Consider the following 26,554-nt stretch of genomic DNA (forward strand, 5'->3'; position numbering starts at 1 on the left):
AACAGGGGCAGATCGGGCGTTTGCTGTGCCTGCACCCTCAGCGCCGCCGCCACCCTATGGCCCCACCCAGTCTCCACCTTATAGTCCCTCCCAGCTCCCAGCCGGATCACTTTCAACAGGATCCCAAACGCCTGGAGGGGTGGGATCATCCATATTCTCCCCCCTCTCCCCCCTCCCCTTGCAAGCTTCCAGTACACCCAGGGAAACAGGCTCAGCGGCAAGTGAACTCAGTAAAACTATTGAGATTATGGAACAGATTTCCAGACAAGCACACGATCAGTGGCAGGATGCACTGGATCAATATTCAGACTTGATTAGAATGAATAAAAGTCCCGAAAGCACACCTGGTTTAACTTCCCAACGTTTGGGCTTTGTGGAAAGTGCAAGGAGGGAAAGAGCCATCGACTTAACACCAATGATGCTACGCAGTGGCGCCACCCTGCCAGCGCCAGCAGTAATTTGTCCTATGAGAGAAGTTATTGATGGAACTGGGGGACTGGCATATGTACATGTTCCCTTTACTACATCAGATTTGTTTAATTGGAAAAATCAAATGCCATCATTAAGGGAAGATCCAGATAAACATTATCAGCTCTGGGACTCTATCTTTGCCAGCCACCACCCTACTTGGGCTGACATACAGACTTTATTGAATACCCTTCTGAGCCAAGAGGAAAAGACTTTAGTATTGAGCCAGGCAAGAAAGGTGGCAGAAGGAGAACAGAGGGCGGCAGGCGGCCTCCTGGCTCTGGCTCCAGACTTAGTCCTTCCAATGAATGCGGACCCGAACTGGCCCTCCGTACCGGGACAGGCCGCCGCTTTAGAATGATTTAAGAGATTAATCCTGGCAGGCATTAAGGACGCCATCCCAAAACCCACAAATATGTCTAAACTGTATGAGGTGAGACAGGAAAAGCAGGAATCTCCCTCCTTATTCCTTGAGCGCCTCACTAGCACCATGAGGAAGTACACCCCTCTAGATCCACAAGGAGCCGATAATCAGCGCCTCCTCGTCACCCTGTTCATCGGACAGAGCTGCACAGATATTCGCAAGAAATTACAGAAGGTTGAAGGTGTGATGGGCATGGGACTAGGGCAGATTGTGGAAATTGCATACAAGGTATATGTAAATAGGGATGAAGCCAGTAAGAAAGAGGAAGGGAAGTTGATGAAGAAACAGTGTAGCATGATCGCAGCAGCAGTGGCTGCAAGACAGGAGGGATACCAGGAAAAAGGACCCAGAAGAAGGCTAGAGAAGGACCAGTGTGCAAGGTGCCTGAAACGAGGCCATTGGGCAAAGGATTGTAAAGGAGATCGAGTATCGCAGGTTCCCCGAGAATTTAGGGATGGAGATGAAATGATGTGGAGGGAAGGAAAGAAGATTCAGAAGGGACCCAAGAAGGAGATGGCACAATGGACTGCAAGTGGGGAGGAATCAGAATGAAGGTGGACGGGATTTGAGGGGGACCCGGCAGAAGAACCATGTATGCCATTAAAGGTCAAGGGAAAATGCATCACTGGATTAGTGGATACTGGAGCATCGTTCTCAATGTTGCCGCAGTCAAAATCCTGTCAGTATAACCCCAGTTCATAGACAGTCACAGTAATGGGAATTGAGGGGACCCAACAAAAATTACCCCTAACCAAAGCAATGGCAGTCCAAGCCGGTGGCAGGTATTTGACCCATCAGTTCTTATTGTCTGATGCTTGCCCTCTTCCAATCATAGGGCGGGATCTCTTGAGTAAATTACAAGTCCGTATTGAATTCAATGGTCAAAGCATGAAAGTTATACTGCCCAAAAGCCAAGAGTGTGCTTTCCAAATGATTGCCCAAGGAATCAAGGAAGAACAAAAGGCCCATTGGGAACCTGTGCATCTCCCCGTTCACCCTGATGTGTGGGCACGAAAAGACAATCCAGCACGTGCCAGATATGCTGCACCAGTCAAAGTCACCCTAAAGCCAGGAACTGCACCCACCTCAGTGAAACAGTTTCCCTTGAAAGCTGCAGTCAGGAAGGGACTGCAGGAATTGATTGACCAGTTTAAAACATATGGATGGCTACATCAAACAACAAGCCCACACAATACCCCCATATTCGGGGTCCCCCAAGGAAGGCCGCCCAGGGCAGTACAGGTTGCTCCAAGACCTAAGAGTAATAAATGAAAAGGTATTGGAGGATGTGCCAGTGGTACCAAACCCATACACTCTACTGACCCGTGTTCCCCCCCAAGCCAAAGTATTCACAGTCCTGGACTTAAAAGACGCATTCTTTTCAATACCGTTGCACAAAGACTGCCAGGACCTCTTCGCTTTCCAGTGGGATGATTCTGAAGTAGCTCGCAGTTGCCAACTTACCTGGTCCTTGTTACCCCAAGGATTCATCAGTTCCCCGTCTGAATTTACTAAGGCACTACAAACAGACATGGCCGACTGGTACGGGTCCAAGAAACAATCCACCTTATTGATTTACATGGATGACTTGCTTCTATGCAGTCCAGACATGGAGAGATGTGTGACAGAAGAAGTGGAACTGCTGAACTACATCCATGAAAAGGGATACCGAGTATCGAAGGATAAGGTCCAATGGGCCCAAGACACTGTCAAGTACCTGGGATATTTGATCTCAAAAGAAGGCCGTGTTCTCTCCCCAGAACGTAAGGCAGCAATCTGTGCGCTCCCACCACCCCAGAATATGAAGGAGCTACGTACATTCTTGGGACTCACGGGATTCTGCCGACAATGGATTCCCGGATATAGTGAACTGGTGGACCCCCTCTATGGCCTGCTAGGGAAGGAACATTTGGAAGGCAGAGTGGGAGTGATTACGTGGAAATGGGGAAAACAGTGTCAGTCTGCATTTGAAAAACTAAAAGTTGTCCTTCAACAGGCACCAGCGTTGGCACTGCCAGATGGACAAAAACCCTACCGTCTTTATGTCTCAGAACGCAAGTGAGTGGCAGCGGGAGTCCTGACCCAAAAGGTAGGAATAAAGCAAGTACCCGTGGGATATTACTCCTCAAAGTTAGATCCAGTGGCACAAGGATGGCCGGCCTGTCTTCGAATCGTGGCCGCAACCTCCATTCTTCTAAAGAAGGCCGAGAAGATCATGATGGGAGCAAAGGTTAAAGTTTTTGGACCACATGATTTGAAGAGAATACTAGGTGGAGCGGCATCCAAAGTCCTAAGTCCAAGCCGACAAACCCAATATGAACAACAGCTCTTGGCAAGACCAGACCTGGAACTTCGACCCTGCAATGTTCTCAACCCAGCTATGCTCCTACCTGAACCTGGACCTTTGCAACACGATTGTATCCAGACCATAGATCTCAATCTAAGGCCACGATCTGACCTTACAGACCTCCCAATTCCGGTAAGGGACCTTTACATCGACGGGAGCTCACGTGTAATAGATGGCAAGCGATATGCAGGCTATGCAGTATGTGAACATAAACGGGCTCTCCACAAAATTAAACTCCCAGCACATTATTCGGCCCAGATGGCAGAATTAGCAGCAGCAATAACAGCACTCGAAGAATTAAGAGAAGTTGAAGGGAACATTTACACAGATTCAAAGTATGTGTTCCAAACAGCCCACGCCTTTGCCATGATCTGGAAAGAAAGGGGATTTGTAAAAAGTGGGGGGAAACCTATAGAAAATAACGCCTTAATCAAGAACTTGCTTGAAGCCATATTATTACCTGCAAAGGTGGCCATTATCCATGTACTAGCGCATGGCAGAGAAAAGAACCCAGAGTGGAAAGAAGGGAATAGAATAGCGGATATGGAAGCAAAGGATGCAGCAATCAATGGAACCGAACCAAGACATGTCATGGCCCTAACACTTTCTCTCCCCACAGTGGAACCAGTATATTCCCCGAAGGAGATGCAATCGGCAAAGGATCAGAATGCCGAAATGTTACCATCTGGGTGGCTACAGATACCGACGGGACAGATTGTGATTCCACGGCCCCTACTTCGACATATTGTCCATGACATGCACCAACGAACCCACTTAGGAGGCAATGCCCTGGGAAACCTCTTAATTAGACAAATTATCGCCCCAGGCCTATACGAGGAAACACGAAGGGCGGTAATCAGTTGTGAAGTTTGTGCCCAAGTGAACCCCAGTCCGCGACCACCCGCCCCAATGGGAGGAAGACCTTGGGCTTATTATCCCTTTCAAAGACTACAGATAGACTTTGCAGAGTTACCCCCGAAACAGGGCTATAAATATCTGCTTGTAATTGTAGACCAACTTACAGGATGGCCAGAAGCCTTTCCATGTAGACGGGCCACAGCCCTTATGGTTGCAAAGACCCTGTTGAAAGAAGTATTTCCTCAATACTCACTTCCAGAAACAATCGAGTCGGATCAAGGAACACAATTTGTAAGTAAAATTATAGAAGGACTTGAACAAGCCCTCGGTATTAAATGGACATTACACACTCCATGGCATCCCCAGTCATCTGGCCAAGTTGAACGTGCTAACCGGACCCTGAAGACTTTACTCACCAAGATCTGTCGGGAAACTGCACTAAATTGGATCACAGCCCTACCTTTGGCCCTAACAGTCATGCGGAGTACGCCTAGAGGAAAAACTAAATTGACCCCCTTTAAGTCCCTTTTCGGACGATCCCCTGTTGGGCCATGGCCCCGGACAGAATCCATAGAATTGAATCAGATAGTGGGGGACATACAATTAAAGGAATATGTTGTGGCTTTGCAGTCTGTTTTGTCTTCCATTCATAGGCACAATCGGGAATTCCAGAGACTACCATTGGATGCGGCCATCCACAACTTCCAACCAGGTGATTGGGTACGCATTAAGAAGTGGAAAAAGGAACCACTACAGCCATTGTGGGGGCCTCCAGAACAGATCGTCCTGGTTACCGAGACAGCTGTAAAGACCTTTGGCAGCCACAAGTGGACGCATGTCTGTCGTGTGAAAAAGACATCGGCTCCAGTAGAAACCAAGGAACCAGAGAAGGGAGTAGCCAAGGACTCCCCACATGGAGGGGTGAAGGATCAGACACCCGAAGCAAAGTGGCTCTCGGAGACAGTACCGGGTCTCGGCCTGAAGCTACGTCTACGCAAAACCTGACTGACATCTTGGAGGGAAAACCAGGATGGGCAACGGGGAGCACATTTTTTGGACTAGCTTTGGCAATTTGCTTATTTTTTACCTGTTGTTGGCTGTATCATTCTATGAAACTTGGGAGGAGAATCAGAACTCGGGGTTAGCGGAAGATTGCTCTAAATGCATTGTTCAGGCAATTCAAGATACAAGAATGATTTTTACTCTAGTGTATCATACACAGCCCCCTGAAGATTGCATGCCAGATGGGACCACATGTGTTCATAATTGTACTATGTACTCTATCTGTAAAAAGGGTTCCATTGTTCAGTGTTATGACCCCGCTACCCCCACACGATTAAATGTCACTGTGTGGGCAGGACTTGGATTTAACAAGGGCCCAGAACGACCAGATCTATATTTCCTAAATTACACCATTGGCCTTTTAAAAGGAACACAGCCTCTCACAATCATTTTTAATGTTTGTGCAGCCATGGATAAAATAGCCTTTAGATCTTGTGGATCCCAGGCATGGAGAAAACAATATGTCCAAAGACATAAATATCTGTGTAATAAGGCCCCAAAACCAAAAGGACACCCGTTCATGCACCCATGTGTAGGATGGGGAGAAGGAGGGTGGCGCGGTATGTGTGATTATACTGGTGGAGGTTATAAGGGATGTACATATTTGACTGAATTCCGAAGAATACCCCGGACAAATGCAGTCTCCCTGAGGGTGGCCCGCAATCACCCACCCTCAAATAGTTATGGAATTGGAATAAATGGAGAGGGAGCAGATCCTATGACATACATAACAATAAAGGTGGAGAAAGTACGTGATGGCCAAATTAGGAATCTTGGTTGGTCAGTTTACAATACCCTGCAGCGTATAGCCCAAGCTAATGACCAATTTGACATCTCATCTAAGGCAGAAAATATGTTTATAGCTATGGCTGAGGAGATCGCTGAAACCCTCATGGTTAAAAATTGTTTTGTGTGTGGAGGAACTAAAATGGGCGAACAATGGCCATGGGAAGCCTTGGAGGCAAGTCCGGAAATATATAATAATATGTCTTCAGCTGGAAATATTACCAAGTAATATTTAGTAAATAAGTAAATAAGTAAATAAATAAGTAAATAAGTAAAGAAAAATAATTTAATTTGGACGCTTACCACAAATTTAATAGGCCATAACTGTTTTACCCGAAACGGAACGATACAAGTTGGCCATCTCATCTATTTAGGAACCTGGGATATACAATACTCTCAGTGGGTATCTCCAGGTAATCTTACCATTCCTCATAAATTCAATTTAACCCTCCTGCCATATATAACGGAGGCAAACAACCTCCCATGGCATGCCCCCGAAGGAATGTATTGGATATGCGGCACCTTTGCCTATGAAGAATTACCAGTCAATTGGTCAGGAAGCTGTGTGTTAGGATGGATAAAACCCTCGTTCTTCCTGTTACCCATCCGGTCTCGCCAGGTGTTAGGGGTTCCTGTGTACCAACCAGTGGGAACCCAACGACGCCGATGAGAGGTGGATATGACCTTCTCCGGTTTTCCCTGCAAGGAAGCTGACTGGTATGAAAAGCAGGGGGCTGTTTGGAGTTCTGAACACATCATATGTGTTTATGGTCTTGCTACATGGGCTGAGGACGGGGCATATGGATATAGGACCCCCATATATATGTTAAATCGCATCATCCGATTGCAAGCAGTATTGGACTTGGCCGGACATAGAATTGATAAGGCTTTAAATATCCTTGCAGAAACCACAGACAAGATACGCACTGCGGTTTATCAAAATAGATTGGCCTTGGATTATCTTTTAGCACAAGAAGGGGGAGTCTGTGGAAAGTTCAGTTTGTCAAACTGTTGTCTTCAAATAGATGAAACAGGACATGTAATCAAACAACTAACGACAGAAATGCGACAATTGACCCATAACCCAGATCAAGAATGGAAAGGGTTCAACATTAATAATTGGTTCAGTAGCTGGTTTCCTAAATTACCCGGGCTACAAGCCTTAGTTGGCATGATTGGGTTAATAGCAGCAGGATGTATTATTTTACCATGTGTAATACCAATACTCATGAGAACTGTAAACAACAGTTTATCCTTACTCGTGGAGAAAAAGGCCATACAGGCCTATGGGAAAATAATGTATCAGCAAATACATCAAGAAGAAGAAGCCATGTGAAAGTAAAACTCTCAAAGGCTTCTGAGGGGGGAATTGTGGAAAATGATTTTAATTTTGTTATAAGTTGTTTGTTAGGATATTAAAAGAAATAGATGCCCACATCGCCCTGGGAGAAATTCCTTGAAGTAGCCCTTGTAGGGAATCCTGTAGCATTAGGGAGATGTGTTACAAAGCTCATGTAGTAAAGATCAATGTTTAACTTGCTTAAGTAAGGATTGTAGTGTATCTAGGTAAAAGATGGCGCATGTACCCTCACCAACGCCCTAACCTAAAGAAGAAAAACAACACCATATAAGGGAAATGGAAACAAAAGGGCCCACCACCAGAAGTAAACGAAACCGCACGTATACGATTTCCTGTAAATGGGCTGATTTCGGGGAAATGGGCATGTGCTTGTGCTATACTTTCTATACGTAATCTTCCTGTAAGTAAAAAGGCTGGCTGCGTCCAGCTAAGGCAGAATCAGTCTGGCTGCTTCCCCACTTGCAAGTGTACTAATAAACTTTGGCATATTTTACTCTACTTGTTTCGTCGTCTCCAGGTTTATTGGAACCTTGTGATCTGGGAGCGAGCCTTAGCCTATCAATATTCAAATATTGAGGCGTTATTTTAACAACTGCATCCCAACTTGCTTTGTTTTCTCAACCTTCCGCTTTGTTCTAGTTTGGAATAGGAACCAGGAACCAGAAGTGTATATAGGTCTCTGCATCTCTTTGGATTTCTATTTTTAGCCCTGCCCCTCCCTCAAACTAACCATCCTTCCCTCTTCCTTGCCTGGGGAATTTCCCCTGGATCTGTGGCTCTCTACTGGGCAGCAGCAGCTTCCTCTTGGGCTCTCTATGCCATGACCACCGGCTGTTTTCTCGCCTGTCAGCCACCTATGGCTTTCCAGATGCCCAACCACCAGAACACCCGGCAGTGGGACAGGCACCATTGTTCCTCTTGGGCTATGGCAATTTCCCTAGACTCACCACACCCACCTTTTAGACATCTTCCTCCATCTTTTGCTCCCTTGCTGGTCCAGGCCATAGCTAGCTTTACGCATTGCTCTGTGTTACCATAGCAGTCAGGAATGCTCACACCCCTCCCCTCGCCTCTAAAGCAACAGGCCTAGTGAAATAAGTACAGTATTTATAGGGATAATATTAGAGATGTACATGAAAGGTTGTCACACAGAGGAGGGCTGGGATCTCTTCTTCATCGTCCCAGAGTGCAGGACACGGAATAATGGGCTCAAGTTGCAGGAAGCCAGATTTTGGCTGAGCATCAGGAAAAACTTCCTAACTGTTAGAGCCATACGACAATGGAACCAATGACCTAGAGAGGTAGTGGGCTCTCCGACACTGGAGGCATTCAAGAGGCAGCTGGACAGCCATCTGTCGGGAATGCTTTGATTTGGATTCCTGCATTGAGCAGGGGGTTCGACTCGATGGCCTTATAGGCCCCTTCCAACTCTACTATTCTATGATTCTATAAGATTAAATGGGGATTTTAGAGCATCACCTTAATTTGGGGAAGATGCTCTAGAATTCCCTGATAATCTCTGTAGTATTAACCCTTTAAATGAAGACAGCAATATTCACTTGTTGTGAAGCTGAAGTATTTCTCCATATTCTAGTGCAAGTTCTGCCAAATCAAGGTCTGCACCTAGCACCTTATCAACTTCTTCCAGGTTTACTGAAGGTTGCAAAGTGTCAAAAGTCTTCGTACTGAGCAACAGATCAGCATCAACTTCAAAACGTTTATTCAAGAACTCAACAAGAGGCAACTACTTCATTACAGACAGCACCAACATATCTCCTGTCAGATATTTGCTAGTGGTGTTCCTTGCATTGGTTCCACATTTTTTTTTGCTATAGGGAAGCACTTTAGTAATTGATGAAAATATTTTTACTATTTCTAGAAAGTTGAAACATACTGTACGCCGAACAGTCTTGGCCATTTTGATAAAAATGTTCAAAGTCATTTGGACCATAGCTGATGAACTTGGAAGCTGATTTCATAACACCCTCATGTCCTGATGTTCTAGCAGATCTGGTTGACTTAGACATAATGCTTTCAGATCTCTGGCAATGTGAGCTTCCCCAACTTCCAATTGATTGTTGATGGGACCAGGTGAATATTTGAGCATTGGCGGTGCAGCGGTAGGTGTTGCATCAGTAGATTCTTGATGTTCATCAGCAGGTGCAGATGAGACCATAGCTGCAAATATTGCATTGGCACTTGGTGCATGAGGTACATCGGTTAGCAGAGCCTCCTAAGCTCTTGGCTGTGGTGAATTGTTGGATGCTACTAGCTAGTGCTACAAGGGAGGTGGTTTTTACACCAGTAGTCTTGCATTGATTGTTTTTCATTCTGGTACAAAATGGTACAACAGACTAAAAGGAACTTTTAGCTTGAAAGTGGCTGAATGGAACATATCGGTCCAAAGAAAGCAGTATAGCAAACTTTACCCCTCTGTCCTTATTTAAACATCTCCACAAGCATAATCTTTGTGCTTGTGCTAGCCAGCAAGGAATTCTTTCCAAAGGGAAAGTGGTTCAGTTTAGCATTCAGCCGCCTGTGGTCCAAAAATTGTCTCCAGCAGCTACAGCTTCTCCTCAGGCCTTGGAGTGCCTCCTTCCTGCTCTGCCCTTCAGTAGGCCTGGGAGCACAGTTAGTTCTCTCTCTTTCAACAGGCAGCTTGGAAAATCACAGGGCAGGCCCTGGCCCTTCTTTCAGCTCCTTGGCCTTCCTTCTCAAACCCTACTACAGGCATACCCCGCTTTAACATACGCAATGGGACCAGAGCGTGTATGTAAAGTGAAAAATGTACTTAAAGTGAAGCAATTATCTATACATGTACTGCACTGCAATCGCCACTAGATGGCAGCGGCGTCATGCCATTAAGTGTCCGTAATTGTGAGGCACGTGTTCGTTAAGCGGGGTATGGTGGCGTATGGAGCATGTACGTTATAGCGAGGCGACGTTAAGCGGGGTATGCCTGTGTTTTCTTTTCTCAGTTTTAACAGCAGCTGCAGTATAGGACAGGTCTCTGTTGTGTCATGCTACAGTCCCCAGGATTCCTGGAGCTTTGTCCCTGTTTGCCAGTATTAGTTTTGTCCTTCACCTGTCCTGGAGAGCTAATTCTTGAGCAGCTGATATCACATGACTAGACTTCTGGAAAGTTTGGTTCTATTGAAAGCAACATCTCAGAGAGACTCCCAGACTGAGACAACAAGGCCTCCCTCCCTCTACCAGGCCCAACAGACTGCAAGATTTTACAGGATTAACTAGTTAGGCCAAGAAGCACAAAGTCCCCAGACAGGCAGATATATTGATATTAATAAAGTTGTGTGCTGGGCCTTATTCCAGACAGTGTTGTAAATAATACATGGGTTAGAGGCAGCAAAGATCAGTTTTTGAACAGCTATTTCGTGAAGGTCCTCCATCAACTCTTAGTATACCATGACAGTAAATAAAAACAGAACCTTCAACATATTTTACAGGGATAATAGCCATTTTGCAATAGAGGGCAAATCCTAGTCACAAACATTTGGTGTGGGGGTGATGTGGAAAAACATGTCAACCCCCTTTGGTAAAGAGTGAAACTGCACTTACTCAGATAAGAAAGGACAGGAGGGAGGGGGATGAGTAAAGGCTTGGCAGAATGGAAAATTACTGAGTTATCTGCACATCCAGGTTTGAGCATGTCACAGTTTAAAATTTTCTGATTGGGTTTAATGGGTCATGTGGGCATGTTTGCAAAAGGAGATATAAGGCAGAGCACTGTAGAGGGCAGCAGCTTATTGTTTTGTTCCTGTAACACTTCAACCCCTTACTATAGTAAGTAATAAAGACAGCTGTAATGACTTTCAACCTGCTTGTCGTCTTGTTCCTGTCAAAGAACCGAGTCTGTGGAAAGTTTTCCACAACTATCTGGTGCCGTGACTTGGATTCAAGGCACTCCGCTGGAAAAGCGGTTCACGCTTTGAAGGCTGGACGGCGTGCCACATGGTTGAGACCCTTTTTTGGTCTCCCAGTCCTGACAGATGGGAATTCTTCCAGCAGTGGTAAGTAATACAGGTGGTGGCGGGTTGAACTTCGGGTTAATTGGCATAGTCTGAAATTTTTGCTGGTTTGTGCCTAGGTGTGGGATTCCCTTAAGGATTTTGTCAGCAGTACTGTTCCTCTGTCCTGTCTTCTGGGAACACCCGGTTTCTGCCTTCTCTTATACTTTCTCTCCTTTTCTTGACCACTTGGCAGCCCACTATGGGATCAAGCTTTTCTTGTCCCAATCCTGGAAAACCCCTGGGGTATATGTGTAAACATTATGGTACCCAATTAGGTCCTAAAACACGACAGAAACTGGTTGATTTGGCTCATCGGTGGAATGGGTTTACGTAGGACAAATCTGATCTTCAATTTCCGGACACGGGTACTTTTGATCTGGATAAGTTAAAATATCTGCAGGGTATTTTAGAATCTATCCATTCCTGTCAGGTGGAATACTAGTTTCTCTGGGAAGAGGAAGAAGAAAAGAGACATATGAAATCCATCATGGCCGGTCTCAGAGACACAAATTCTAAATTGGCGGTGGGAAAAAAAGAATTGGAAATGAAGCTCAAAGATCTCATGGGCCCCACCCAAGGCTCCTGCGCAAATGCATGCCAACATTTGTACCCTATTTTGCCTACTGTGCCATCCCATATGATACAGAAGATCTTTGGAGGGTTGGATTCCTACCCCACCCCCTTTGGCAGTGAAGAGGAGACCTCAGGACTTCGCTCCAGTGTTGCCCACTGCTCCATCTTCAGTCCCAACTCGCTGCCTCTCACTGAGATGCCCGGGTCTTTGGCGCCTCGTACACCCCACCTCTGGCGTTCCAGCTTGGCTGCTTGCCGCTTCGCCTTAACTCCCAAAGAGCTATATGAAGGGACTCAGCTCTTGCTTAAATTTACGATTCGCCAACTAACTAACCACTTGTGCCCAGACCTTAAAGACATTTATGAAGTAGTGGAGTCCGGGCTAAATGGCCAGCAGGCCCCTATCGGCAGCATACAAAAGAGAATACCATTAGATCAAATTGGCAAAGTAACCCCCCCTTTATTTTATGATGTCCCTTTCTGTCAGCATTATTTTCCCTCAGCATTTCAGCAACCAGGATTACTTGTGCCATTGTGAGAGTATCCATCTCCAACCCAAGCTGGAGCCACAACTTTTGTCCATGTTCCAAATTGAGGGAAGCCCCAGCAGAATTTTCTGAGAAGCTAGAGCAAATTTTTAATGTATACAATCCTACTTGGACTGATGTTAACCAGCTCCTTTCTGGACTCCTACCTGCCCAACAACATCAGGCTGTGATTGCTCAGACTGGACAGGGGGATAATAACGGTCCCCTCAGATGGCCAACTACTGACCACAGCCATGATACTCCTGAGAAAATGGCACATTTAAAGAGCCTACAAGACTGAAGGCTTGTCTTGAAATACAGCCCCCCAAAATTGACTGGCAGCAGGCTCATCTCTGCAGACAAAGAGACAGTGAGGAAACTGCAGACTATTATGGTCACTTGTGTAAAATTCTGAAGCAACATGGCAGGTTAAAACCTGATGATCCCAGTGTGCAAGAACTACTTGTTAATGTTTTTGTGGAAGGTCTTTTACCTCCATTGTGTAAACACCTCCAAACTGTGACTTTGGGCTGGGAAGCTGACTCAATCAATAAAGTGATGACAATATCTGGACAGATTTTTTCACAGCAGAAATCTGATAAAGAAGTACAGGTGGCCCAGAAGACTAAAGTCAAACTTGATCTGATGGCGTTGCAAACGAAACTCTACCGACAGCTCCCTCCCCCCGGGATGTGTTCCTACTCCTTGGCAGACGAATCCCTCAGTGTCATCACGAGGAAGGGTCCTGTTAGTGGCATGGCCCCAGAGGTGTTGCTCCTCCCCAGGGGCATGGGCCCCTCCCCCATGACATCTGTGCGTACTGTCATCAACCTGGCCACTGGAAGGTGGAATGCCCGGTTCGACCACAAAGGGGCACCCCTACTGCATTAAGTTCTGTGGAGCAGGATAGCATTGAGGTCCAAGCGCCAGTTTTGACTGCCAGCCCATCTGCTATGCTTACTATGTCTGTTAATAACCAACCTCTTTCTTTTCTTGTTGATACAGGGGCCTCCCTGTGAACACTTCACACTTCTGACTTACCCACTTTGTTTTCCACTTCTGAGTCTGTTATGGAGGTCGGCATTACTGAACCACCTACCAAATATGCTGTCTCAGCTCCAGCTCAGATACAACTGGGAACTCTATCTTCTGCACATTCTTTTCTCCTTTCTGCACATTCTCCTGTTAACCTTTTAGATCGTGATCTCTTGCAAAAACTTGAGGTTACTATTCATTGCTCTTCTAATGGACTCACGCTTTCTCTCCCTATGGACAAAGTGTCTAGGTTGATGCCTTTCCTAGTCCTCCACTCCCTCTCTGTTCCTGTAGATGACTCCAACCCAGCCCTCGCGGGTCTCCCAGACTCCCTCTGGGCCATGGATGCCAACGACGTCAGCCTTATGGCCTCGGCTGCCCCAGTCAACATCCAATACCCATCTGGCTGCCCTTTTCCTTCAGTTCCACAGTATCCTTTAACTCTTGAAGCTTTAGAGGGCATACAGTATGTTATTTCTGCTTTCTAATCCTGGGGTATCCTTGTTTCTACCCAATCCCCTTGTAATATCCCCATTCTTCCAGTCCACAAGGAAGGTCATTTTGATGGCCAGGGACACCCTGTCTACCATTTTGTTCATGACCTCAGAGCAATCAATTCTTTTATCATTCCCTTACACCCTACTGTCCCTAACCCCGCTATGTTGCTTATTGCTTTCTGCTTCTGTTTTTACTTTCATCGATCTGGCATCTGCCTTTTTTTCAGTACCTCCGCATCCTAACTCTCAACTTCTTTTCACTTTCTCCTGGGCTGGAAGTCAGCTGACTTGGACCCGGCTCCCTCAGGGCTTTATTATTTATTATTTAATTAATTCATTTGTATCCCACCCTTCCTCCCAGCAGGAGCCCAGGGTGGCAAGCAAGGCACTAAAAACACTTTAAAACATCATAAAAACAAATCTTAAAATACATTGAGACAAAACAGCGTTAAAAACATTTTAAAAACCTTTTTTAAAAGGTTAAAAACATTATTAAAAACATATTAAGCAAATCTGACACAGAGACAGACTGGGATAGCTCTCAACTTAAAAGGCTTGTTGAAAAAGAAAAGTCTTCAAAAGGCGCCAAAAAGATAGCAGAGATGATGCCTGCCTAATATTCAAAGGGAGGGAATTCCACAGGGTAGGTGCTGCCACACTAAAGGTCTGTTTCCTATATTGTACAGAACGAACCTCCTGATAAGATGGTATCTGCAGGAGGCCCTCGCCTGCAGAGCACAGTGATCGACTGGGTATGTAAGGGATAAGACGGTCTTTCAGGTAACCTGGTCCCGAGCTGTATAGGGCTTTGTACACCAAAACTAGAACCTTATTTATTTATTTATTTATTAGATTTTTATACCGCCCAACTAGCATAGCTCTCTGGGCGGTGTACAACAAAGTGCAAAAATATACAAAAATTCCATAGTAAAATACAACAACAATGTAAAAGAATAAGAAAACTAAAAGCAATTACAACACATATTAAAACTAAATTAAGTTAGATTAAAATGCCTTAGAAAAGAGGAAGGTTTTGACTTGGCGCCGGAAAGACAGTAACGTCGGCGCCAAGCACACCTCATCAGGGAGACTTGAACTTGGCCCGGGAGCAAATGGGCAGCCAGTGCAATTTTTTGAGCAGCGGGGTGACATGTTGGCGATACCCTGCTCCAGTGAGCAGTCCCACCGCCACATTTTGCACCAGCTGCAGCTTCTGAACCAACCTCAAGGGCAGCCCCACATAGAGCACATTACAGTAATCCAGCCTGGAGGTTACCAGCACATGGACAACAGTGGCCAGGCTCTCTCACCTTGTTCTCACAACCCTTACTCCGTGATTTATCTACTCTCTCTTTTCCTGCTGGATCAACCTTCCTGCAATATGTGGATGACCTCCTCTTGGCCTCCTCTACCACTTGGGCTTGCCATGAGGACTCTCTCTACCTGCTTAGGCAACTTGCAGACAAAGGCCATAAAGGTTCCAAGACAAAACTACAGTTTTGTCTCCCCAAGGTACAATATATAGGACATGTACTTTCTGAGGGCCACACTCTGCTTCTAACGGACCGTGTTTGGACTGTTCTTGATATTCCTCACCCACAGACAAAGCACCAAGTGCGCACCCTTCTGGGTGCTACCAACTACTGCAGACATTGGATCCCTAATTTTTCTCAATTAACAAAATCATTGACTTCATTAACAATCAGTGAAATCCAAGGTCCTGTTGACTGGTCCAATGCTGCAGAAGCTGCCTTCCTCTCGTTGAAAGAACATCTGGCTCAAGCCCCAGCCTTAGGACGTCCAGACTATGATAAGCCTTTTGCTTTGTACTGTCATGAATGAGATGGTTTTGCTGCAGAAGTCCTTACCCAGACATGTGGCACCCACGTTCATCTAGTGGCCTACTATGGCAGTGAACTGGACCCTGTGGCAAAAGGCTATCATCCCCCTTCTCTTCATGCCCTTGCAGCAGCTGCTCTTTTGTTGAAAAGTCCCAGGACCTTGTTCAGTGCCATCCCCTCACTATTTATACCCCTCATCATGTCCATTCTCTTCTTTCACATCGTCATACCCAATTTCTCTCTCCCCAAAGGCAGAGCAAATAAGAGACCCTGCTTTTGGCTTCCTCCTATGTTACTTTGGTTCATGGTTCCCCTCTCAATCCCGCTTCTCTTCTCCCTCTACCTTCTGATGGCTCTCCTCATTCTTTGCCTCATAATTGTCTTCACTCTATTGAAGACACCCCGAAACCTCATTCTGATTTGTCTGATGTTCCTCTACTGTCACCTGCCCGTACACTCTTTACTGATGGCTCCTGTTTCTATGATGGCCCTACTCTTTGCACTGGCTATGCTGTATGTTCCTTCTCCATTGTTCTTGAAGCTCACTCTTTGCCTGCTCTCCATTCCGCTCAACCTGCTGAACTTGTTGCCCTGGCTCACGCCTGCCTGTTTGCTAGAGATCAGTCTGTCAGTCTCTATACTGACTCCTCCTACGCTCTTAAAACTGCACACTTTCTTGGCTCCATTTGGAGAGTGTTCCTTTATGACTAGCTCAGGTTCTTCTATTGCTCATTTCCCACTTATTCAGTATCTCGATGCCTTTCTTGTTCCTTCCTCCATCTCAATTCTCCACTGTTCTGCTCATTCTAAAGCCTCTTGTTTCTGTTCCTGTTTCCCTGGGCAATGCCTTCGCTGACCGAGCCGCCAAGTGGCCGCACTTTCTGCTTCCCCTGCTCCTTTTCTTCCTCTTCAAGCCCTTTCTATCTCTCCTCTTACTTTTTCTCCATCTGATATTCCTGCTGGTCTTGACTCTCTTGCCGGAAGCCTCAGGAGGGGAGAGTGTTCTTGCACTCGGGTCCTGCTTGCGGGCTTCCCCCAGGCACCTGGTTGGCCACTGTGAGAACAGGATGCTGGACGAGATGGGCCACTGGCCTGATCCAGCAGGCTCTTCTTATGTTCTTATGTTCTCTCCAATCTTGTGTTTCCCCTTCTGAAATGGCCCTCTGGCACCAACATGGCTGCAAACCCGTCTGACAAAATTTGGTGGTCCCCAGATGGTGATTTGGTCAGCCCTTCGTCTATTATGTTTTCTTTTGCACAGGCAACCCACTCAGTGGGTCACCTGTCCAAAGGGGGGATGCTACAACAAATTGAACAATACTGGTATGCTCCCAAAAGCTATATCTTCCAGGTTATCGGCAGTCCAGAAACCAGTGACAACAGAGCCGAAACACCCTATCCTGCCTGGAGATTGGGTCCTGGTCCGAGAATTTTGTCAGAGACATTGTTTGGATCCCAGATGGAATGGTCCTTTCCAGGTTTCACTTGTGACACCCACAGCTGTGTGAGTGGTGGAAAGAGAGGTTTGTATCCATGCTTCCCATTGTCATAAAGTTCCTGCTCAGGAAGGGGCCTCTGTAGATATCCAGCCTCCAGGACTAACTCTCATTTGACTGCGGCGGTGTCAGAATAGTGACAAGTGGGAGAAGGTAGACAATGTACCCGAAGAGTACTCTGAGGAAGAGCAAGCCAAATAAACCCCTTGTGTGACTACAACACTAATGAGGTGCAACTCCTTCAGGTCCCCTAGGCGAGAAATAGAAGCCTTGGAGTTAACTGGAGAGAGAATTGTAGGCCACCCATTAGATGCCTTCTACCAACTGAAAAGAGGGAAATGGTGGCTGGGAGGATTGGGAATACTGTTGGTTATAGGGTTTTTGATATGGATCTGGTGGGATCTGGTAGAAGCTGGGTAGTAGTGGGAATCATCCTTCTCTTATGTACTGCCCAAGTCCAAACTGAATGGAATCAAATTACTTACTTGCAGCAATGGGGAATTTTATATATCCACACATATAATCATAGATATTAGAAGGTATATGTTTTAAAATCACAAGGAATTAAGCAATAGGCCACAGGCCTTATTTTGAGACCACAAAATCCAGTCTCATAAAGAGGCAATTGAAGTTCAGCCTGAACCTCTTAACCCTGGTTCCCTGACTTCATTTTATTCACATATATACAAGTCCTATAGGTTATATAGGCTGTATAGGTTAGGGGATATATTCAGGGAACCCTAAAAATCTTAGCATTACATTGAGGCCTGTGAGCAAAACTTGGAAAGCAGGCAATTCAACTTAGTTTGAACTCTTGTTTTCTTGCCAAGATTCAGCCGGTGCGTAACTGACATATATTAATTAGCGTATTGTGTAAAACCAAATGGATATATAACCTGTGAAGGTATGATTGATAAATTATGCTGTTTTGATCTTGAGAGATGATTTCTTGCATACAGCAAGAATGCCAACTAGGGGGGAAATCCTGTAACAAGATTCAAAGTTGATTGAGAGAAATGTTGAGATTTAATAATGATTTTTTATAAATAACTTGGTGTGTTTTCTCATTTTTTAATAAATAGAATGCAACTTGGAAAGTGGGTATTCATAGAGAAAAGGTATTTTGAAATGGCTTGCCTCCTTTATTTCTCTGAGGCTGAAAGATACTAGTTACCCAGTCACCCAGTCTTTTCCCTAGTCTGTGTAGTTTTAAAATGTTTTAGTGTTTTAAACACAATCCTCTTTCACACGCAGTGTATTTTATAAGTTAGGAGTGGGATTTCATATAGAAAATGCAAAGAATGAGAAGCCCTATAGCAATGTAATAGAGCTGTGGTGTTCATGAACTTTCAGTCACCCTAAGCTAAGCCAAACCCAACCTGGCATCGTTAATATTTCCAAATGTACCTGGGTCAGCCTGGACGAGCAAGAACAATGAGAGGGCCAGTATGCCTGAAAGCTCGCTCACAATAGCAGAATATAAGTGTATGGTAGTAACTGGTTTCAACTGGCCTGAAAGAGCATTAGTCACTCTAGTAGGGATGCCAATTGATAATCGGGCCCTATTAAAGAATTCATTCCCTTCTTTGGATCATGACCTGGTACCATATATTCCTAGCAGACAGGTTGCCTTATCAGGAATAACTCAGGGGCATATAGGGCTTAACCTTACAGGTACTTACCAAGTGGGGAAAAGTCAGTGCCAAAATACAGTGGGCATTGCAAGGAGTAATAAAATGGGAGGTGCTTACTTTAATTATGTTCTGTATAACCAACATGGTGAATTGTTAGAGACTATAGGTGACTTTGATGACCCCTTTGATTGGTGTAAGAATGTATCTGGTATTTTGGACCCCCAAAATCAGACCTGCTCAAAATGGGTCTCAACTTCCTGGAGCTCTGTAAAAATCAACCAGGAGCTGGATAGACTGAAGGGAAATAAGACATTGAAGGAAGGCTCTCAGACTTTGAATGTCTGGTGGATATGCGGGTTGCAAGCCTGGAAAAGGCTGCCCCAGTCCCCATGGGGAATATATTACTTGGGCTCTGTCATGCCTGGAATAAGATTTGTGTCTGACCCACCTCCAGGACGAGTGTGGAATTACAGGGCTACAAATATTCAATCCATAAAGGACACCATTACAGCCACAAAAGAATCCTGGCTAAGAGGTTTTTTCCTTTTTATGGAGCAGGAGCTAACCATTTACAGATCCTTCAGTTAAACGCTGTGCTTGAAAATTTTATGAACAAAACCGCCTCTGCCCTATCCTTGATCCATACTGAATTACAACAAACAAGACAGGTAGGCTTGCAAAACCACTTGGCCTTAGATTACTTGCTCAGTTCCCAGGGTGGAGTATGTGGATTAATAGGTCCTGAGTGCTGCACCCACATCGTTGAGGGTAAGGTTAACATTACTGGGGCCATTCACAACATTCATGATTTGGCCCGACAAGTTAATCAGATCCAAAAGGAGGCAGCCAATTGGGATATTTGGAGTTGGTTGCCTGATGAGGGCAGTTCATTAAGAGGACTATTGAAAGGAATTATAGTTGTTGGAATTGCCGTTTTGTGGGCAGTGTTGTTTTGCTATGTGATGGACTGTGTTCCTATAACGTGTGGAACATGTGCTGACCTTCTGAAACTCAGACCACCTCAGATGACTAAAACAGAAATAAAGCAAATGTATCCGGATATGGAGAAAGCAAAGAAGGATACTGAAAGTGCAATAATGGAAATGATGAGTGTGGACGTTTTTGATACGTCACAAGGGGGGACTGATGTGGAAAAACATCCCCTTCTCCCCCATTCTTTTCAAGGCACCTCTATTTTTCTTATTCCCTCACTGTCTTTTTCATTTTTACAAATTTCCTGTTTCCAAGTTTCTCTGATTTTTCCTTCCTGTCTCTTTCTCTGTTCATTCTTACTTTCTCTTCCATCTTTCATAGTCTTTCTTTTGGATACAAAATGCTTGCAGGCTGGCAGTGTTTCCCTTGTGCAGTATGGTAAACAAGCTTAGAATAAACCCTACAGCTTCCCCCTCCTTGCTTCTTGGACACTCCTACTTTGCTGTTTTGTTGCTTAAATTACTATTTCCAGACTCACCTAGCTTTCTTCTGATAAATTGGCTGCTTTAGTAATCAGTAGGGCTGGGCACAGGGTGGCCAGGTATCTGGTTTTCACCCAGAGACTCTAGTTTTTGAGGGTCCTCTCTGGGTCTTCAAGTGAGTCACCTTAATCTCTAGACCCTTAGCTTTCATTTTAAAAAAAACCCTAAGTTTCTAGATGGTCTGGTTCAAAAGATATAAACCAAAATGTCAGCTGCCCCCACCCACAACTTCTGTTGGTACCGGCTGCTTTAATTCCTACCCTTTCAGGTTTTAGCCAATAAGTGAATTCAGGGTTGTGATTGACAATAGCAATACCTAAACCCCATTGCAAGTTCTGAGAACAGTTTCTTTTTCATGCTTGTCTAACATCAGGAATTCAGTAAATATATAGCTTTCAGCAGCATAAAGAGTACTTTCTCTATACAAGAATGGGGCTTGCTTCTGAGTAAACATGCATAGGATTGCACTAAAACAGAAGATCACAATAGGATCTTGGTGGGCATACAGAGTGAACAATTTTAGTTATAATAAAAGTGTGCATGCAGGGTTTTTTAATTACTTGCAAAAATGGCATAGTATATATTTCATCTTTCAAATAATTTTTGAACAGACGTTTTAAAACATGTACATGCTGCAGTGCTATGCTTTTCTAATTAAGGAGTCAAACAAGTTTAAATTTTACTGGACGAAGAAAGTAGTTTGTCTTATTAATGACCTCTTTGAAAACCTTCCCAGTATGAAGCTTTTCTTGGAGTAAAGATGCAATGCTAATTTCACATACCTGAGAGTTAAACCCATTGAATTCAGTAGGACTTACTTTTGAGTAGACATGGTTAGGATTGTGCTGAAAATCAGTGGGACTTTTGAGTGAACATAGAAAGGATTGTGTTGTAAATCTTTCTCCTCCCCTCCAATCCTTTTTTTAAAAAAGCAGTTAGCTTTTATTTGGCAGGAAACATACTTTTTTTTAAAAAAAGTTCTGCAATGGCCAACTGGTTTTGACAATAAGCAATTATATGGGGTGTATGTATTTTTACATCTCCAGTGTGTGTATATGGAATACTTCCAACAACCCTGTGAGGTAGGGTTGGAAACCAAGGCAGCTCACAACAAGAAATAAAGCCATTTAAAATCCAATAACCATAAAACAAGTATAAAACAGCAAAACAGCTTAAAGTGGCCTGATTCTGAATTTTGGATTGGATCAGTGAAGTTCTTTATCACTGAACTGCAGTCCTGTGCATGCTTTCCTGTCTGAGTAAACCCCATTGAATACATTGGAACTTGCTTCTGAGTAAACATGCATAGGATTGCACTGTAAAAATCTGTACAGTTTGTGTAAATAATAAACACCTTTGACATTCATACTTACATAAATATTTCTTTATACTATGTCTTGATATGTATCTGATTTCACACTATGGTTCTAAATTATTATTTACAAATTATTTTTCCTCTAAGTTTTAAGTGTGCCCTTCTTCCTTAGGGTGGTCATGGTTCCCTCTGTTGTTTTCATCCTGAGGGCCAGGGCCACCCTGAGGCTGAGAGATGGTGCGTAGCCCATAGACACCCAGTAAACCTTGTAGCTTATTTCCATTTTAAAATTCAATTAAAATGAATTATACTTAGGCAAAGTTTATGAAGTAATGCAGATCCACAAAATACATTTAAAGGACATCCAACTCACACTTAAAATGCATAACTTCCCCCAAAGGATTCCTGGGAAATGTAGTTTCCCCCTCACAGTTATAGTTCCCACCACCCTTAGAAACTACAGTTCCCAGGATTCTGTAGTGGAATTCATGTGTTTCAAATGTTTGTTGAATGTGCTTTAAATGCATGGTGTGGATCTGCCTTAGTATTCTGTGCATTCATTAGTGAACTGAAAAGAACAATTTGAAAAGACACTTCTTTAAACAGGGCTGTAGCTCAGGGGTAGGGCATATGCTTTGCATGCAAAGGTCCAAAATGCAATCTCTGGAAGAGACTATTGCCTGGAATCCTGGAGAGCCAATGCTAGTCCATGTGATCAGTATTGAGCTAGATGGTATCAAACAGCCAGATGGGGTATAAGGCAGATTCCTTTGTGCCTAAAAGAAGAAGGAGACCCAAGGACCACAGTGACTCTGAAATTTATTTATGGATTTTATTTACAACATTTATATATCACTTTATTGTAAAAAAAAAAAAACCCAAAGTGGTTTATAGATGGAATTAAAACAAAACATTATTGGCAAAAACATTTAAAGACAGGTATATTAAAACATTCAAAATAATAAAATCAGCAATGAGTTAAAAACAGATAAAAAACACAATAGCTTTTAGATGCCTGGGTAGACTTGCCTAAACAAAAATGTTTTTAGCAGGTGCCAAAATGAGTACAATGAAGTGTCTGCCAAATGTAAATAGGCAAGGAGTTCCAAAGCATACATACTGCCACACTAACAGATTGATTTCTTACACAAACAGAACAGGTACTATGTGGAACCTGTAACATGGAAAGCACACTTTGAACTTGTCCTGGTAGTAAATTGGCAACTAGTGCAGATTTCAGTGCAGAGATATTGCGTGCTGATAGAGTCTCACTCATGTCAGCAATCGTGCTGCAACATTCTGCACTACCTGCAGGTTGTGATGCATGGGGATTTCTGTGACCTTGGCTGAGTGGCTGCCAGGAATTTTTTTTCAGTTTTAGTTAGGAACCCTGACTGGTTGTGGGATGCTGAGTTTTCTGTTTTACTCATAGGAATCTTGTTGTGGTTGGTAAGGTATTGCATTTAGGAAATCATCAATATCTTTTTCTATTTCTATTTGCATTTCATTTACATCTCACCTTACTCCCTTACATCCATAGAAGCAACAACAGCTGAACACCCTTAAACCCACTGATGAGGCACCTTCTTATTTGCATGATAGTTTGTTTCTTGCCCAATAGCTGTAAAAGAGAATTCACATACTGGGAAGTGTGGCTTCAATTGCTATTGTTCCCAAACTACTGCTTGTGAAGGTAAACCAAACCATGTGTTTTTTCTTTCTGTCAGTTATTACTCACTGGAATTGGGTTGGCTATCAAAGTGAGTTTATAGCAGCCACTAGGATAGGCAGAAAAAGGTGGAGAATCTTCTTAACTTTTACTCATTTCTCAAACCTCTTTCAGGAGGGGAGAGTGTTCTTGCACTCGGGTCCTGCTTGCGGGCTTCCCCCAGGCACCTGGTTGGCCACTGTGAGAACAGGATGCTGGACTAGATGGGCCACTGGCCTGATCCAGCAGACTCTTCTTATGTTCTTATGTTCTTAAGTAAGGGTCAAGTCTGTAAAGAGGTTTTGAGCAGCCATGTTAAAAGGCAGGCAGGACATTGCAGGCAGGGGGTTGCCAACCCTGCTTTGATATAGATATATTTGCAGAGGATCCCAACTCAAGCTTTACCAACAACACAATCCTAACAATAGCTACTCAGAAGTAAATCCTGTTGAGTTCTATGGGGCTGTGTTTAGAATTGCAGCCTTTGGGGGCATCTGTCTTTACTCCTGAGTGCTCCCATCTAACATCTCCACAACATTAAACTTTCTTCCTACAATGGCCTCCTGGTGACTGGCCAGGCCTAAGGGCACTTAAACCCTTCTTGCCAGAAGCAAGTAGGCTAGATTAAATGTTCCTTACCCAGGCTCTCTAAACAGGTGAGAAGGAATGATCCGGTCACTTCAGTTGGACCTGGGAATACCCTCATTTAGCTAATATTTCTAATTTAATTTCCAAACAGAGTTTTTGTTTGTTTGAGTGGTATGCTCTAAGCAACTGTGGTTGATGCTTAATGTATCATGCTTAATGACATCAATAGGGCCCACCACTAAGACATCACTAGAGCCACCCCTGAAATCTCAGGATTTGTGATGGTTCTGACCTGGCAACCCTAGCTGTGCACATTCCCTCCAATCCAATTTGTGGCTGTGATTTGTAAATACAGATCAGGCCGAATCAAGTCTGCACAGATTCAGACCTGATCCCAACTGATTCAGATCCGAATCTGGATCACAATCCAGATATTACAAAACTCTGGAAATCCCATTGACTTACATTGCAAAACTGAAATGGCCATATCTTTCTGGTTTTTCAACCCAGAGACATGAAATTTGGAGACATGGTAGCTGCTATATGAGAGATTAAATATGCCATGTTGCAGGCAGATAGCTCCAGGGGTTTTCATGCTAGCCCCTTTAAAGTTTAAAATGTTTTCAAATGAAAATGGACATACAACAACTTTGTTTTTTTACACAGGGATATGAAATTTAATGGCATGGTAGCTGCTACAGAGGGAATTAACTGCCAATTTTCAGATGGGTAGGTCCAGGGTTTTTCATGCTAGCTACCATTGTATTTTGCTTTGTCCAAAACAAAAGGATTGAGTGCTCAGACATGCTAACTCTCATGCAGGTATCTCTTGGATTGTACTGAGTGGATTGCAAAAGGTCATATTCTGTGCATATGACTTGCAACACTGGTCACACAGAGGTGACCAATTTGACACCTTCATCTATGTATTCCATTCAGGCCACATGCAACCTGTGCAAAGTGAACCACACTAAAGACATTTGTAAAAATCATATAAGAAATTATGGGTTGGAACATCTCCCAGCCTGCCAACAGACTCAAAAGCACAAATTGCCAGATTGGTACACAATAAGACCACTCTCATCCATGGTTTGATTGTGGATGAAGGTGCCAGTTTGGTGTGCATTATCGAGACCCGAGAGCCAGTGTGGTGTAGTGGTTAAGGTGTTGGACTACGTTCGAATCCCCATACAGCCATGAAGCTCACTGGAATTGTTTTTTTTAAGATGTTTTTAAAGTTGTTTTTTAAAGATGTTTTCAAGATGTTTTGTTTTAACATGTTTTTAAAGTCTTTTGTTTTCAAGATGTTTTAAAGTGCTTTTGTTTGCTACCTTGGGCTCCTTCTGGGAGGAAGGGTGGAATATAGGTTTAATAAATAAAATAATTTTGTGATAAAACTGTGCTTCCTTTGATTCCAGGCTGTGATCAGTACTAATTTCCCTCACACCCTAGTATAAAGGGTTCTCTGTCCACAGTGCTCCTGGCTCTGCATGAAAGATCTAATCACACATATCAACTGAGCACGCTTATATTGTTTTGCATTGACTACATTTCTCGACCACCCAGCTTTTTGGGACAGTTTGCAATTAAGTGTGCATGCATGCATAAGCATGTGTGACTGCAGAAAGAAAATTGTGCTGATTCTTTGTCGGTTGTGCTAGTTGCCTGTCTGTTTCCAGACTCAGTTCAAGGTGCTGGTGTTGATCTGGAAAGTCCCCCAAGGTCTGGGGTGTCTTAGGAAGTGCCCTCCTCTCAGACAAGCCTGCCAGAGAACTTCATTGTATGTCTGGTTTTGGCCCCCAGATTGTGGAAGGCCTCCAACGTGCATCCTCCCCTGCCTTGTCCATGGTCTGCTTTCCGGTGGGCTTCGAGGGCACTGAGATTTTAATGTGCTTTTAAATGGTTGCTTTTAGTATAGGGGATTGTTTTGTTGTCTTAAAACTACTTGATATGTTGTTTTTTATAACTAAATATATTTGACTCTGAGCTTTATTGAGTATATTTTAATGTAGAAATGTGTGATGTTGCTGAAACAAAATACAGACCACAAACCAGCTTAAGATCTCCTTGTTCTGTGTCTTCCATCACTACAAAAAATGGTAAGATGATGTACAGAGCTGAAAATATCTGGTATAATTTTCAAAAACTCTTTTGATAACTCCTGGATCTAACTGTATCATCTGGAGCAGACATCTGCATGTTTTGGACTACAGATCCTATCAGTCCCAGACAACACAGCCATATTATGATAGAAGTAACTGATAGGAGTCATCGTCCAAAACAACTGGAGGGCACCAGGATGGGGAAGGTTGCTGGTCTATGGCATGAAAGAAGCAGCCCATTTTCCACCATTGTATAATGGTATGGTATAGTGGTTAAGGTGTTGGACTACGACCTGGGAGACCAGGGTTCGAATCCCCACAAAGCCATGAAGCTCACTGGGTGTCCTTGGGCCAGTCACTGCCTCTCAGCCTCATGAAAACCCTATTCATAGGGTCGCCATAAGTCGGGATTGACTTGAAGGCAGTACAT

Source organism: Rhineura floridana, chromosome 12 (genome assembly GCF_030035675.1).
Source record: "Rhineura floridana isolate rRhiFlo1 chromosome 12, rRhiFlo1.hap2, whole genome shotgun sequence".
Classification (NCBI taxonomy): domain Eukaryota; kingdom Metazoa; phylum Chordata; class Lepidosauria; order Squamata; family Rhineuridae; genus Rhineura; species Rhineura floridana.